We start from the raw sequence: 17,195 nt of genomic DNA on the forward strand, positions 1-17,195 counted from the left end.
TCATTTATATATAAAGAATGGAGTTAAAAAAGACAGAGAACTCCTGACGCACAACGAAAACGTCGGGAATAGCACCCTATTCTTGACCTGATTTGTTAAACGTCAGAAATCCCTAAACATATTCCCACGCAATTAATGATACGTCGGGAATCCCTAAATCTATTCTCAACGTTGCTGCCACCACGTCAGAGGAAGGCGTAACATACAATTAATGATCTGCCCTTCCTCAACACGGTTCCTAAGCTTTTAGCTTTTCTGCAATCACCCCTTATGCATGTTCTCAGGCGAATCTCAACCAAACCATAACACTCCATCAAAATAAAAGAAGAAGAGAGACACCTCAAAACCTTTAATAAAGTTAAGGGAGAAGAATGGAATGGCAGAGAAGAAGAAGAGGCTTCTCCGTTGCCACCACTGCTAAAGAGGAGAAAGGTCCACGATGACGCGTCTAACTCGTATAAAAAGGAAAAAAGACGAAAGCTAGACGTGGCCATCGACCCTAAACCTCTTGCAATCCGACCCCTAACTCTCTCATCGCCTCCTCCAAAATCCAAATCCTTCAATTCCAGTCCTCATCCAAAAATTGAAACTCCCTGTCATCAATCTTACCCAAGTCTTCTCGCATGTCTATTATCCTCTCACCACCAAATCCCCCATCATTATAACAACATCCTTCACCTCACGACCTGACCGAACAAGCCCTTACCCGATCAAAAGGGCATTGTTAGCGAAGAAGAATTCCTTAGGGTTGAGGAGGAAGACCTGCATCACATTCCTCTCCCCCGCACACTACTATACGTAATTCCAAGGAGGAAGACTTACATCTCGCGTGTAAACCCCGATACCTAATAATCCTTAATTCATCTAAAGAACTCAATAGGACATTAGGGGTTGATGTTAGGAGAAAGATGGTTTAAGATTGGATAGTTTAGTTGAAGTGTTATGAAAGATGTGTTAATATTTTTAAGATGACAAAAGAAAAGTGTCATCGTAACAAAGAAAGGCATAAAGGGTGTTCGAAAATTGGCTAAGTGTTGTCTAGGGCATGTTGCATACTCTAGGCGGCCAAAAGTGTCAAGCGAACCTCTAAAGAGACATGTTGGGTGGCCAAAGGTTGAGATGTGGTATGGCCGAAAGGTGTCAAGACAACCTCTATAAGACAAGGCTATATGACCAAGGGTATGCGCTAGGCAAGGAAGCTAAGCATCTAGGAAATGTCAAGAAACTCTAAAGAAGTTAGAACGTGGATAAGGAATGTCATGCAACAAAGAGGTGGGCTATGTGGACATAGGCCATGCGGCCAATGGGGCAATTCAACCAAATGCTAGTCAAGATGGCATGGTTTGTTGAAGGCATTGAGGGATGTTTGGGAGATTAGGCGAGAAAAAAAAGTCTTAGGCATTCTTGGCAGTAAGAATTTACTAAAGAACCCTCATAGAAAAAGGGATATGCATCCAAGGATGACTTAAGCAATATGAGGTAAGATGTGCGGTAGAGTACAAGTGGACAACATACAAGATACCTAAGTTTTGCCAAATAAGTGTCTTGCATGAGGTGGAAAGTGCCAAGTATGGGCGTAAGAGGTGAGAATAAAAGTGTCAACCAAAGAGCATGCAAGGATCACTATATGTACAACTTTGGACGAATTATGTTAACAAGCAACTTGTGTTAATTGGGTAACTCTACTTCGAAAATCTCCTAAATTGAGTGTAGTATCAGGAGAAAGGCTACCAGGAAGAAAGGCATTGAAGTGAAGAAAGACTCAAAGGTCATTTTCAGAAAAAAAAAAAAAAAAAACTTGAACAATGTAGAGTATTTTGGAATTTGTTAGTGACACTTTGTGGTAAGCTAGTGAAGACATTCTAAGTAAGTTTGTAGAAGGAATCTTATTGATTTAAGCTTCAAAGTCGAGTTAAGTTTCTGGTAGAAAAATCATATTTCTAGGCAAGGCCAAGGGTGGGTTGATTGCCAGGATGACAAGGTGAGATGAGCGTGTGTTTTGAGCGAAAGAGGTTATTTAGGCTTGGGACATGCAAGAAGCATGTCCTGGCATGATCAAGCAGCCTGAGCCACGCGTCATTACACACTCTATTATGAAAGTTGAGTATATTGTTACTTGTGAAGCAGCAAAATTTTGCTGAGGAAGTTCTTGCATAATTTGGAAGTTGTTCCAAACATGAACATGCCCCATCACTTTATATTGTGATAATAGTGGGGCATATTACTAATCCATTTACAAAGACTCTCATGGCTAAAGTGTTCGAGGGTCTTCTAGAAAGTCTAGATCTGCGAGTTATGTACATTAGGTAATCTAGGAAAAGTGGCAGATGTGTAATGGGTATGAGGATGCCCTAGTTTATTGTATTTGTATATACACATTTTATGTAATACACTTGTACATTTTACCATTTTCAATGTTAGAGGATTACTTTATTATGAACATCCCAAAGAGACTAGAGTTTTAGTCCAAGTGGGAGTTTGTTGGAATTTATGTCCTAAAACTCGTAGATTGTAAATATAATCCATTGACCATTGTTAATAAAGTGTTCTTATTGTAATAATTGTTATTGATTATATTATTAGTTTTGTCTTAATAACTCAAATCCAATAAACTAACATCCTAAACTGTTTAATAAGTATTGAATAGTATGTAGAGACATACATGGATCAATGTTCGAGATTAGCTTAAAGGGTCTATAGTATAGGGATAAGACTGGGTACCTTTATCCTGGTAACATTATGAATACGACTCACTTTGTATTTGATACAAATACAATGATCCAATGTGCTCATGTAGTTGACATGCGAGTGAAGGTATCCTATGCAATGAGATTGCAATAGACCAGACCGTGAAATAGTAACCACTTGGTGTTACTACATTAACTAGTTAGGTTTCTATTTCACTAGGATGACCTATATAACTTAGTCTTAATCTTGAGTGTATTATGAACTCTTGTTCGCGAGAGATTGTCCTTTGATTTGTACGAGTGAGAGTGGCTAGATCGCCGACTCAATAAGCTTATCATTCACTACTACAAAAACAGACTCTCTTGACGTTTTTAAACTGTCAAGAATCACTATTCTTGACGGTTTTAAAACCGTCATTGAAGCCAGCGTCAAGAAAGTCAAAGTTCTTGACGGTTAATAAAACGTCAAGAATAGCGATTCTTAACAGTTTATAAACGTCAAGTATACAAATATTCATGACAGTTAAAAATCGTCAAGTGAATGAGTATTCATGACATTTAAAAACTATCAAGAATGTAATTTATGACATTTAAAAACGGTCAAGAACACAATTGTTTATGACGTTTAAAAAACGTCAAGAATTTACTTGTTAATGACATTGAAAAACCGTCAAGAATGTATTTGTTTATGACATTTAAAAAACGTCAAGCTTGTTTCATTTTTTTTCTAAATTATAATTTATTTATATTTTTTTCCTGTATTGTCTCTATAATTCCTGTAGTGTGGCCAACAATCTCATAAATATGCACGAGTACAATTCCAAAACTTTAACATATATTAACATTTAATCATATATGTATGAACATTTCGAAAACTTTACATGTTTGTTCGATATTGTCATATACAAAACACTACTTCAGTCAACCCCAACCTAATATGATAATCCCAAAATTACAAAACCAATCCAACTATGCTATTCCAAAAATCACAAGACTACAATTCTAGTTCAAGAAACAAAATCTTAATTAAAGAAGCTTTGAAACTCAATGATCTTGGATGAATTTGACTTCAAATACAAACTTGGATTCCACAACCTAAACCAAAATAAAATAATATATCAAGTTAAGATGGATTCACATAGCAACATTTTATCAAATGGTTGCAATGTTTCAAATAAGCAACAATTAAAATTCACATATCGATTTGGCATCTATAAATATACAAACTAAAAAGTACCTAAATGTCAATTATTTACCCAATAAGGCTAACTAAGTAACCAACCTCTAATATGTTTTGCAATGAAAAAGGTTGCCATATTGTTAATTTGGCCATATTGTGAAGGCAACCTCTTAGATGTGTTTGTGAGAAATGAAAGAAATACCAAAATAAGTATGGACTAAGATAGTATCAAATAAAGTTAAAGTTGAATTTTAAAGCTCTATTTTTTTCAAGATAGAGAAATTTCAGCTAAAGAGGAAAACACTAAGGACAACAAGCAAAAAAGTCTAACAAATATCAAAAGAGAACATGCAGGAAAGAAAGAATGTAAATAAGGTTTTATCCGCACCAAGCAAAAAAGTCTAACAAGTATCAAAAGCTTTTAAGTTGTACTAGAATTCAAAGCTCTAAACTCTAAAGAATGTAAATTTCTTTGAAGAAATTTGTGTATAAAGGTCACACAGTTGAAAATTCAATACCTTTTCAAGAATGTTGTTGAGAAGATTATTGTGATGAATCTTTGAATCCAAATTATGGAGACAAGATAAATAAATGAGTTTTGATTCTAACTGACTGAATGGGAGTTAAGAAAATAAGAACATTGGAGTTGAATTATCAGCATTTATTTTAATCAAACTTACGATAGCAAACCAAATTATAGAGAGAGATCAAATGCTAGGATAAAGGAATAGTCTTACATTTGGTGAGTTCCCAAATGTTGTGGTAGTCACGAGAGTTATTCCACTCGAATTGTCTTAGACAAGAGGCTTCCATTCAGCAAGTACTGGTGAGAATTAAAGTGGAATGACAAACTTAAAAACACCTAATCTTTAACAAACTTTTCGACTTTTTGCAATTATTTTTTAACACAAGATATCAAAACACACTTAAAAACCATAACAACCAATTACCATAAAACGGTGTCCAATAACAATAATTGGGTCAACCCAAACATCATTAAATTCTTGGGAAAGGTTGTGGACTAGACCTTCACCATCTTGCCCCTAAAACAAGTTAAAGCTTAAGGAAAGAACACAGTAGAAACAAAAATCATAAACTCATCAGTTAGATAGTATTGGTGGTCAAAACCTCAAGGTCTCACTTCTTCCATTTTATATTACCAAATTTGAAAATGATTTTTAATATATGATCATTACTTGAAACATGTTGGTGTACAAGTGTGAATGAAACTAAATCAAGTTTGTGTTTTATGTTATTGTTTTTTACAGTATATTTATGTGCTATGCAATCCATGAGAGTATATTTATGTGCTATGCAATCCAGAAGGGGAATGCAACTATACCTAATTCATAATTGTATTTGGAACACTAATGATTTTAGCACAAATTCCATCTTTCCATTCTCTAAGACATATAAACCTTATCTCCCTCACTCTATACCTTGGTTATAGTGCTCTTGCAACATATTAAAATTCTCGTAATTAAAAATTCATACACAATTTGTAACGACCCAACATTTCTAAGTAAGTCGAGGTCGTTAATTTTTAACAAATTAAACTTTGATTGATACAAATCGAAACATAAGTCAATTTAAAAACAAAACATGTCAGGCCTGATTTTCAAATATTCAAGAAAACTTAACAACAACACTATTTACAAATAAAAGTTTGTAAACTAAGTTTTAGTACATCTTAAACCTTAAAAGAAATCATAAAGCGGAAGCAAAATAACACATTCCCTATGGCAATCACGCTTCCTCCTGCCCCTCGCCGGTTTGCCACCTTTATTTCCTTTGCCTGAAAATTAAACATAAGAAGGGTGAGTATAACAATACTCAGTAAGAAGACCCTCTACTGTCTCGTCAGGGGAAAATAAATTGTTAAAGTTCTATTGGGACACCCTGTACAGTCGCAGTCTTGTGATCCCGTAGGATACACATTTCAGTCTAACGCCCCGAAGGACGTACATATCAGTCTGACGCCCGAGGGACGTACATATCAGTCAAGTGTTCTGCAGAACACATATCAGTCAAATGCTCCCGAAGGTGCAAAATAAATTGGTGATCCCGTCGACACCTACAAGGTAATCATCCCAATACAACCTAAACAATCTATCCTCATTCCATTCAACCCATCCTTCAGGATACTTCAAAACATCATAGAGTTCTTTCTCTCAACGTCCTAACAGTCAACTTATCTCACTTAGGTCATATGTCTGTCAATAACATACTAATACATCAGTCAATCAAACTATACAGTCAATACACCCCTCAGATCACCAGCACACAGTCATTACTTTAGCGTAACGACACCCAATCTAAACGACAATCACAAGATCGCATCTGCATCTCATACAAGCATAATCTACAATTTTCGTCCTTTCCACACACATATTATATATTCCATGACAATCACAATATGCATTCCACATTAAGTCTACTTCAATTCCTATGCATATGTATATATATTTTCAGTCAATCCACAGTGTACATTCAGCACCGAATCTACACCCATACGTGTATAAACATAAGTATCATCTCAACATCTTTACTCAGTCAAAGATAATTCATTTAGACATGCAATTCACAATCATAAGTGAGTCCAGTAGAAAATCCCTTACCATTCAAATTTGTTAAGCTCCTTAACCACGTTGAAGTCTATGAAGAACGAACCTAAACATTAAGACAATTTCTCAATAATTCCCTTCAACGCATCAGTCATTTAAATTCAACCCAATGTGAATCTTTTTGCAACTTACCCAAATCTTCGCGAAAGAAATCGAGCAGTGGCTTTGCGAAGAGATGACGTGCGGCGGAAAGACCGTATACAGATGGCCGGAGAGTCGCGCGGCAGTGCAGACGACGGAGGAGAGAAATCGGCGGCGGCTGGGCTGAAAACAGAGGAGAAAGGAGAGGGGAGACAGCCGGCGGTTACAGGTTCACGCGGCGGCCTTGCTTCGCGAACAGAGATGGCGGCCGACGGTTGCAGCGACGTCCGGCTGGGTTTGGACGGAACGGAGAGGAAAAGAGAAGATGGAGATGGCCGACGGCAGTTGCTGTGCGAACGGATGGGGCGGCTGACTGGTTGGCTGCGGCAGGACGGGAAGAAGAATAGGGAAAATGGGTGGGCGGCTGCTAGGGTACCGGAAGGAGAAGAAAAGAAAAATGAGAGAGGGGTTGTGTGCGCGCGAGAGAGAGAGGTAAATTTCTTTTTCTTTTCTTTTTATTTAAATTAAGTATAAAAATATATATATATATATAAAATTAAAAACAAAATATATATATACATACCTTTGGGGCATTACATTCTTCCCTCCTTAAGAAACTTTCGTCCTCGAAAGTTCTAATCCTGAAATAACTCTGGATAACGAGTCCTCATTTCTTCCTCTCGCTCCCATGTCGCCTCTTCAATTCGATGATTCCGCCACAAAACCTTTACTAATGGAATGCTTCTATTACGAAGCATCTTTACCTCTCTAGCCAGAATCTCCACAGGTTGTTCTACATAGCTCAAATGCTCATCAATCTCCAAGGGTTCATAGTCCACTACATGAGACGTATCGGCCACATACTTCCTCAACATCGAAACATGGAAAACATTATGAACTGCAGAGAGAGATGGTGGTAATGCCAAGCGATACGCCACAACACCAACCCTCTCTAAGATCTCAAATGGTCCAACAAAACGAGGACTTAACTTTCCTTTCTTCTCAAAACGCATAACACCCTTCATAGGTGCTACCTTCAAGAATACCTTTTCTCCCACATCGAACTTAAGGTCTTTTCGCCGTACATCGCATAACTCTTCTGTCTACTCTGCGCTGTTTGCATACGTGCTCTAATCTTTTGAATAGCCTCATTAGTAGACCGAACTAATTCAGGTCCCATCAATCTATGTTCACCAACCTCACTCCAACAAACAGGGGTTCTACAACATTTGCCATACAAAGCCTCAAATGGTGCCATACCGATGGTAGCCTGGAAACTGTTGTTATAAGCAAACTCCATCAAATGTAGATGAGAGTCCCAACTACCTGGAAACTCTATAACACAAGCTCGTAGCATATCCTCTAAAACTTGGTTCAAACGTTCAGTTTGACCATCAGTCTGTGGATGAAAGGCTGTACTGAAATCCAATCTCGTACCCATAGCAGTCTGAAGTCCCTTCCAAAACTTGGAAGTAAACCGTGCATCCCTATCAGAAACAATCGATACAGGCACTCCATGCAGTCTCACAATCTCAGTTAAATACAACTCTGCCCACTTACTAGCAGTATAAGTGGATTTTCCTGGTACAAAATGTGCCGATTTCGTAAGCCTGTCTATGACAACCAGAATCACTGTGAAACCCTTCAGGGTCTTAGGCAGCCCTGAAATAAAATCCATCGACACATTCTCCCACTTCCACTCTGGCACACTTAAGGTTGTAATAAACCTGCTGGTTTCTGTCTAGGTGCCTTAACTTGCTGACATACTAGACACTTACTAACAAATTCGCCACTTCCTTTTCATATTCCGCCACCAATAAAATCGTTTTAGATCCTGATACATTTTCGTGCTACCAGGATGCATGGAAAATGGGGAATTATGGGCTTCATCTAGTAAGTCAATCTTAACTGTACTGTTCGCTGGCACACATAAACGTCTCTCATCAACCCACCATCAGAGGATATGGAGAACTCATCAGTCTGCCCTGTTTCAACAAGGCGACGTCTCTCCATCAAATAAGGATCATTACTCTGAGCATCAACAATCTTGTGCCTCAGAGTCGGTTGCACCGTTAATTGAGCTAGCTGTGAGGTGACTCTCCCCACAGACACTGCAATCTCAGCTCTCTCCAAGTCTCGATGCAATGGTACCTGTCTAGTAATGAGTGCTGCCGAATGTGATACTTTTCTACTAAGAGCATCAGCCACCACATTCGCCTTACCAGGATGGTATAATATCTCACAGTCATAATCTTTTACCAACTCGAGCCACCTTCGCTGTCTCATATTCAACTCCTTCTGAGTGAAGAAGTACTTTAGGCTCTTATGGTCAGTAAAGATTTGTATCTTTTCACCGTACAAGTAATGTCTCCATATCTTCAATGCAAAAACCACTGCTGCCAACTCCAAATCATGTGTGGGGTAGTTCTGCTCGTGACTCTTCAACTGACGAGAGGCATAAGCAACCACCTTACCTTTCTGCATCAAAACACAACCCAGTCCTTTCTTGGAAGCATCACTGTAAATCACAAAACTTCCAGATCCATCTGGTACAGTAAGGACCGGTGCAGTAACTAACCTTTGCTTAAGGTTCTGAAAACTATCCTCACAAGCTGGACTCCAAACAAACGGAGTTCCCTTCCTTGTCAACTGAGTCAAAGGAGTAGCCAAACGTGAAAAATCCTCCACAAACCTCCGGTAGTACCCTGCTAAACCCAGAAAACTACGAACCTCACAACTGTAGAGGGTCGAGACCAACTGGTAACCGCTTCTATCTTTGCAGGGTCTACTGAAACTCCCTCACTGGAAACCACATGACCAAGAAAAGCCACCTGCTTCAACCAAAATTCGCACTTCGAGAACTTAGCATACAGTTTATTGCTCGAAGAGTCTCTAACACCTTATGTAATGTTCCTCATGTTCGCTTCAGTCTTGGAATAAACCAAATATCATCAATGAAGACTATCACAAAAGTGTCCAAGAAATCCTTAAACACCCTGTTCATCAAATCCATAAATACAGCAGGTGCATTAGTCAAACCAAAAGACATCACTATGAATTCATAATGTCCATACCTCGAACGAAAGCAGTCTTAGGAATATCACGGTCTCTAATCCTCAACTGGTGATAACCTGACCGTAAGTCAATCTTAGAGAACACCGTGGCTCCCTGTAACTGATCGAACAAATCATCGATTCTGGGTAAAGGATACCTGTTCTTGACTGTTACTTTATTCAACTCTCTATAGTCAATGCAAAGACGCATCGACCCATCCTTCTTCTTCACAAACAATACTGGTGCACCCCAAGGTGACACACTAGGTCGAATAAAGCCTTTGTCAAGCAATTCCTGTAACTGTACCTTCAGTTCTTTCAACTCAGCAGGAGCCATCCTATAAGGGGCTCTAGAAATAGGAGTAGTGTTTGGCTCCAACTCAATGCAAAATCAACCTCTCTATGTGGCGGTAGTCCTGGAAGATCTTTTGGAAATACATCTGGGTATTCTCTTACCACAGGTTCTGAAGTTAAAGAAGTCTCACCTTCCCTAGTATCCACCACACTTGCCAAAATACTCCAAGTACCCTGGCTGAGTAGTTTACTAGCTTTCATAGCTGAGATTACTTTAGGCAGTACTACTGTTCCTACTCCCTTGAATTTAAAGCTAGATGCAGTAGGGGGACTAAACACAACTTCCTTACGAGAACAATCAATACTAGCATGATTAGTAGCTAGCCAATCCATACCTAAAATTACATCAAAGTCACGCATATCTAATACCAACAAGGTTACGTCCAGCACACGACCAGCTATTCAATTTCACATGCTTTAATCTTTTCCTTAGACAACATAATTTCTCCAGACGGTGTAGACACTGACAAAACATAGTCTAAGGGTTCCACTCTAAGCATGCATGCGTCACAAAAAGCGATGAAATAAATGAATGAGAAGATCCCGAGTCAAACAAGGTCAAGGCAAAATGCCCAATACTGGTAATGTACCTGTCACTACTGTGCCGGCCTTCTCTGCCTCTGATCTATTAGTGGCAAAGATTGTACCCCGCTGTGGAGGTCTCTCTCCCTGACTGCTCGATCCAGCCCCAGTAGATCTCAAGGGACACCTATCAGCCATGTGTCCCTCTTGCTTGCACTTATAACAGACTCTCGTTCCCATCAAACAACGACCCAGGTGGCGTTTCCCACACGTATCACATACTGGCCTCTCTTGAGTAGTGTCTCCTGCACCGCCAGAACTCTGCTGGAAACTGCGAAAAGAATCACCTGGTCTCATGTTCCTCTGAGGAACTCCTACAGTTCTCTGCTCTACTTTTCTCTTTTGACCCGACGACGATCCCTTATTAAAGCTCCTTGGCTGTCTTTCATCCTTCCCAATACTCATATCCACTGCCAGACGCAGTGCTTCAGCTTGGGTAGTGGGCTTTAGTGCTCGCACAAAACCCCTAATTTCATCTCTCAATCCCTTGACGAACCTATCAGCTCTAGCCTGCTCATTACTAACAAGCTCAGGGGCAAAACGTGACAGCATATCAAACTCCTGGTCGTACTCCTCGACTGTCATATATCCTTGCTTCAACTCCAAGAATTCCTGGCTTTTGGCGTCTCTAAGGTTAGCCGAGAAAAACTTGGTATAGAAGCAGTCCTTAAACTGATCCCAGGTAATCTGCCTCACATCTCCACCTAGCATGCGCATTGTAGTCCTCCACCAGATAATGCCTCTGTCCCTCAGTAGAAAAGCAGCACACTGAACTCTGTGCTCCTCAGGACATCTCATGTAATTAAATATGGTTTCCACAGAGGACAACCACATTTCAGCTTTAGTAGGATCCTCCAGTGACCCATCAAACGTCTGAGGGTCATACTTCCGAAAGTCCCTCAAATGTTTCGCCTCAGCAGAAAGTTGGTTAGGTAATTCTTGTGCAGGAGGGGCTGCTGGTGCAGGGGAACTACAGGTGCAGGTGGGACTGCAGGTGCCTGCTGGTTTTGAGCTATGGCTGTCATAAGTTCTGTAAACCTCTGCTCCATGTGAGCAGACAGTGCATCAAACTCGACGTGAGTCACGGGGTGCAGCAGGAATTCGCTGTTCAGCTTGACCCTCAGTAGGCTGATTACGACCTACTCCTCTACCTCGGCCTCCTGCTCCTCTACCTCGGCCTCTACGACCTCCTCTACGTACTTCTTCCCTTGGCGGCATAATTCCTATTATCCACCAACAACACTCTTTAACAAAATCTTAATCATAAACATAAGCAAGTCTTTATCGTCATGCAATCTAGTTTAATTTAGGCAAGGTCATGCAAATAAACCATACATATAAGCATAAAGCATACCTGACGAGAGACGAAGGGTCGCGTTTGCCATAGGAACACAAAAACATAGACTTACATCGTAAGTCAGTCTACAGAACCTAAAACTTAGGCTCTGATACCAACTGTAACGACCCAACTTTTCTAAGTAAGTCGGTCGTTAATTTTTAACAAATAAGACTTTGATTGATACAAATCGAAACGTAAGTCAATTTAAAAAAAAAACATGTCAGGCCTGATTTTCAAATATTCAAGAAAACTTAAAATAACACTATTTACAAATAAAAGTTTGTAAACTAAGTTTTAGTACATCTTAAACCTTAAAAGAAATCATAAGCGGAAGCAAAATAACACATTCCTATGGCAATCACGCTTCCTTCCTGCCCCTCGCCGGTTTGCCACCTTTATTTCCTTTGCCTGAAAATTAAACATAAGAAGGGTGAGTATAACAATACTCAGTAAGAGACCCTCTACTGGTCTCGTCAGGGGAAAATAAATTGTTAAAGTTCTATTGGGACACCCTGTACAGTCGCAGTCTTGTGATCCCGTAGGATACACATTTCAGTCTAACGCCCCGAAGGACGTACATATCAGTCTGACGCCCCGAGGGACGTACATATCAGTCAAGTGTTCTGCAGAACACATATCAGTCAAATGCTCCCGAAGGTGCAAAATAAATTGGTGATCCCGTGGGACACCTACAAGGTAATCATCCCAATACAACCTAACAATCTATCCCCTCATTCCATTCAACCCATCCTTCAGATACTTCAAAACATAGAGTTCTTTCTCTCAACGTCCTAACAGTCAACTTATCTCACTTAGGTCATATGTCTGTCAATAACATACTAATACATCAGTCAATCAAACTATACAGTCAATACACCCCTCAGATCACCAGCACACAGTCATACTTTAGCGTAACGACACCCAATCTAAACGACAATCACAAGATCGCATCTGCATCTCATACAAGCATAATCTACAATTTTCGTCCTGTCCACATCCACACACATATATATATATTCCATGACAATCACAATATGCATTCCACATTAAGTCTACTTCAATTCCTATGCATATGTATATATATTTTCAGTCAATCCACAGTGTACATTCAGCACCGAATCTACACCCATACGTGTATAAACATAAGTATCATCTCAACATCTTTACTCAGTCAAAGATAATCATTTAGACATGCAATTCACAATCATAAGTGAGTCCAGTAGAAAATCCCTTACCTTCAAATTTGTTAAGCTCCTTAACCACGTTGAAGTCTATGAAGAACGAACCTAAACATTAAGACAATTTCTCAATAATTCCCTTCAACGCATCAGTCATTTAAATTCAACCCAATGTGAATCTTTTTGCAACTTACCCAAATCTTCGCGAAAGAAATCGAGCAGTGGCTTTGCGAAGAGATGACGTGCGGCGGAAAGACCGTATACAGATGGCCGGAGAGTCGCGCGGCAGTGCAGACGACGGAGGAGAAGAAATCGGCGGCGGCTGGGCTGAAAACAGAGGAGAAAGGAGAGGGGAGACAGCCGGCGGTTACAGGTTCACGCGGCGGCCTTGCTTCGCGAACAGAGATGGCGGCCGACGGTTGCAGCGACGTCCGGCTGGGTTTGGACGGAACGGAGAGGAAAAGAGAAGATGGAGATGGCCGACGGCAGTTGCTGTGCGAACGGATGGGGCGGCTGACTGCGGTTGGCTGCGGCAGGACGGGAAGAAGAATAGGGAAAATGGGTGGGCGGCTGCTAGGGTACCGGAAGGAGAAGAAAAGAAAAATGAGAGAGGGGTTGTGTGCGCGCGAGAGAGAGAGGTAAATTTCTTTTTCTTTTCTTTTTATTTAAATTAAGTATAAATATATATATATATATATAAAATTAAAAACAAAATATATATATACATACCTTTGGGGCATTACACAATTTAAATTAAATTAAACATCAAGACCCCTCACGAAGATGAATCTCTGTTCATTTTTCTTTTTATTAACAAACAAAAGTTTTTAGGTCCACTTCTTTCAACAACATCCTCAAGGATCCTTAATTATCTCTTTCCAAGTTCATAACCAATCTAGTCATGCAAAGATTAAGGTTCATGGCCAATCAACAATTAATCTGTGATTAAGATATTATGAACGTTATTCACATAAAAACATGAAAAGATTAAGAGCGAATAATCAGATGCATTACAAAGAATAATTCATAAACTTTGTCTACATCTATCCCTAGAATTAAGAGTTTAGCTACCCCATACTTCACAATCTAAAACACAAAACTCAATACAATACCATAACAAAAATTCCAGGAGAAGAAAAAGAAAACGAAGAAGAAAAGCTAGTGATTCGTATTATTATAATATTGTGTATAACAGTATGTGTTTTTTAATATTCCATGTTTCCAGCTCCAGTGTACCAAAATATTATCACAAACTCCACAATCCTTCTCTTTCCAATCCCTAAACTAACCAATGAATCATATTCGCACGCTTGGTAGCCTTGTTCAAAATATTATATATTACAATTATAATAACTTGTATCCCCCATTTTCAAGCCTAAAATGCAAAACCTTTCTTCCATTCTCTAAGGCATATTTCCTCTTCTTTAATTTTGCATTCCAATTTTAAATTACAAATTACAAATTTTAATCACAAAGGAAAAAAGGAAAATTATTACCTTTAGAAATGGAAGAAAATGAATGAGTAACCATGAAGGATTTGGAAACGAATAGAGGTTTAGCGAAAGTGGAATGCGACAGAAGGACGGTGAACGTGTTTACTCGTTTTCGAACAGAGAATGTGTTTACGCATTTCGAACGGTGAACAGACGGACGCAAATCGACGAAGGTGAAGGGAACGAAAAGAAGACGAACGGTGACGGACAATGAACGCAAATGAATGAAGGTGAACGCTGATGAACGCGAAGGGAAGTCTTTTTCGGCGATGAACGCAGATGAATGCACAAATGAATGCAAAGGGAAGGTTAGGTGAACGACACTTTTGATTTCGGGTGGAGAAGGGACAGAGTCGCGGCGAATTAGGTTTAATTAAGAAAAGGGAAAGTGATCTAATTGAAACGTTGAGTTTTGTAAAAGAATATTAACACAATAATTTTTTAGAAATTTCTTGACGTTTTTAAAACGTCAAAAACAATTTAAAATTTCTTGAAGTTTTTAAAAACATCAATGATTTTTTAGAATTATCTGGACGTTTTAAAAACGTCAAGAATTTTTTATAAATTTCTTGACGTTTTTAAAAATGTCAAGAACTTTTTAGAATTATCTCGACATTTTAAAAACGTTAAGAATTTTTAATAAATTACTTGATGCTTTTAAAACGTCGAGGAAAACTATATATTATTGACATTTAAAAAACGTCAAGAATGTTGAATTCGGAAATATTCTTGGCGATTTTTAAACGTCAAAAAGCCTGTTTTTGTAGTAGTGTTTTTGGGGACAAGACTGAGTGAGGAGTTGGGATTATAATTGCACAAAATGGAATCCACTTATTTCCTACTTTAGGGTAAGTAGATGAATGTTAGCTTAAATGGTGTCTCCAAAACTTGAACAAAGGGCCCGTACCCTCTCTATGACATGAGAGGGGTTTTTGTTTATTAGTAGGACCATAAACAAGTTGTTCATTAGAGGAGCACTGGTTTTTAAGGATTAGAGGTAACATAGGGGTAAAGCGGTAAATTGATCCAACTAGTGTTACAAACACTCGTGAAGGACTAACTTACTATTATTGGTCTATATCCGTGGACACATAAATATATTTTTAGTGAGAAGAGTTCAGTTGTGAGTCTTTAGTGGAGTGTACACACAACTAACGAATATTGATTAATGTGGTTAATGAGTTTAGCCAATTAATCTTAGATCGTTGTAGCTTCTGATATGTAGGTCCTTTAGGTCCCTTTCCTAGCTCGTAAAGGGTAATGAGATTTATTTATATTGGTTGTAATTTAAAATGTTTAAATTTAACTTGGGAATTAGTATAATGTATAGTGATACATTGTAATATAAAGTTTATCAAACTTTACTATATAAATTTAACTTTGGGGATGATTCAAAATTAACTTATGAGAGTTAAAATATTTGAATGAGTTCAAATATTAATTTAATGTGAATTGGATTCATATTAAAATTATTGAGAGAAACTTATATTTGAATATGATTCAAATTTAATTTAAGTTAAATATAAGATAAATAATTTAGTGTTATTAGTTAATTGGAGAATTAATTAATAGTTTAGTTTAATATTATTTAATTAAATTCGATTTCATTAATTATTAACTAATTGATTAATGTTTAATTAATCAGTAGATTTGAAATATATATTAATTTAATTATTTGTAAATTAATAGAATCTCATGGTTCTCTTCTACTTCATTTTCTATTCCTAGAAGGAAAGAGAGTTATAATATCTAGAAGAAAACAATTTTCTTAAAAAAATGAATTAATAAAAAATGAAAAACTAAGGCTAACGCTATTGCTCTTTGCAAAAAGAAAAGAGTTTCTCTCAAATATCTCTAAACTTTTTCCCATCCCAATTGGTTCCACAAACCAATCTCATCACAGAGGTACTCTTTGCAATTTAAGCTCTCTTTGCAATGGACAGTCTTCAAAGTTTTTTTTAACGATGTTTCCAATGCTTTCCTTTCTCTCTCGTGTTTAATAAAACCAATTTCTCTTAAAACCTGTAGAGAGGCTACATGGTATCCAATTTCATACAACTGACGTGTTCATCGAGTTACAACAAGCTCCGCACAATAGTTTGTTCCGTGTTTGAAAAGTTGTGATTGTGACACCTGCACATGAGGTTAGAATGAGACATGGCAAGGCAAGCCCTACGCGCGCCTGCCAACTTCTGCCACAATATTTTGTATGCAAGCTAATGTCTTTAGGCTGTTTTTGTGGTTTTTGGAAATTTTAAGCAAAGTTTTGATATTTTTATGATCAACGGGAATTAAATGGAATTATTTCCCATTATTTTTCATTATTTTAGATTTGAAGGAGATCGAACAAGTTTATAAGCCAAGGGTCCAAGCTACTCTCTATAAATGACAAAAATGAGTTTAAACATGAATTTACTATCAAATGTTTCAAGCATGCTTTGATGTTTGAATATTTGAGGATACTGACTTATAAAGTATTTCCAAAGCATGAATTTAGAAACATTTTGGTAAACATGTTTTTATTCATGAATTTACTAATGAAAATTATAAGCAATCATGATTGTGCTAAGTTTTCAAAATGTTTAAGCTTGAAAATAATATTAGCATGTTTTAGTCTATACCTA

General features: G+C 38.1%; 2 long non-coding RNA genes across 3 annotated transcripts; both read right to left on the reverse strand.

The window, feature by feature from the left end:
• Positions 1 to 6,487: 6,487 nt before the first annotated feature.
• On the reverse strand, positions 6,488 to 6,738 carry LOC116405469. The gene is made up of 2 exons (XR_004218604.1): positions 6,624 to 6,738; positions 6,488 to 6,537 (listed from the first exon to the last, which is right to left on the reverse strand). It is a non-coding gene; the product is annotated as an uncharacterized LOC116405469 (long non-coding RNA).
• Positions 6,739 to 11,652: 4,914 nt separating this feature from the next.
• Positions 11,653 to 13,741, reverse strand: LOC116405468. 2 transcript variants are annotated; one of them, XR_004218603.1, is made up of 3 exons: positions 13,273 to 13,741; positions 13,136 to 13,186; positions 11,653 to 11,784 (listed from the first exon to the last, which is right to left on the reverse strand). It is a non-coding gene; the product is annotated as an uncharacterized LOC116405468 (long non-coding RNA). The 2 variants fall into 2 exon arrangements; XR_004218602.1 differs by lacking the exon at positions 11,653 to 11,784 and adding an exon at positions 12,248 to 12,308.
• Between the last annotated feature and the right edge of the window lie 3,454 nt (positions 13,742 to 17,195).

The sequence above is a fragment of the Cucumis sativus genome, unplaced genomic scaffold (assembly GCF_000004075.3).
Source record: "Cucumis sativus cultivar 9930 unplaced genomic scaffold, Cucumber_9930_V3 scaffold107, whole genome shotgun sequence".
NCBI classification, from domain to species: domain Eukaryota; kingdom Viridiplantae; phylum Streptophyta; class Magnoliopsida; order Cucurbitales; family Cucurbitaceae; genus Cucumis; species Cucumis sativus.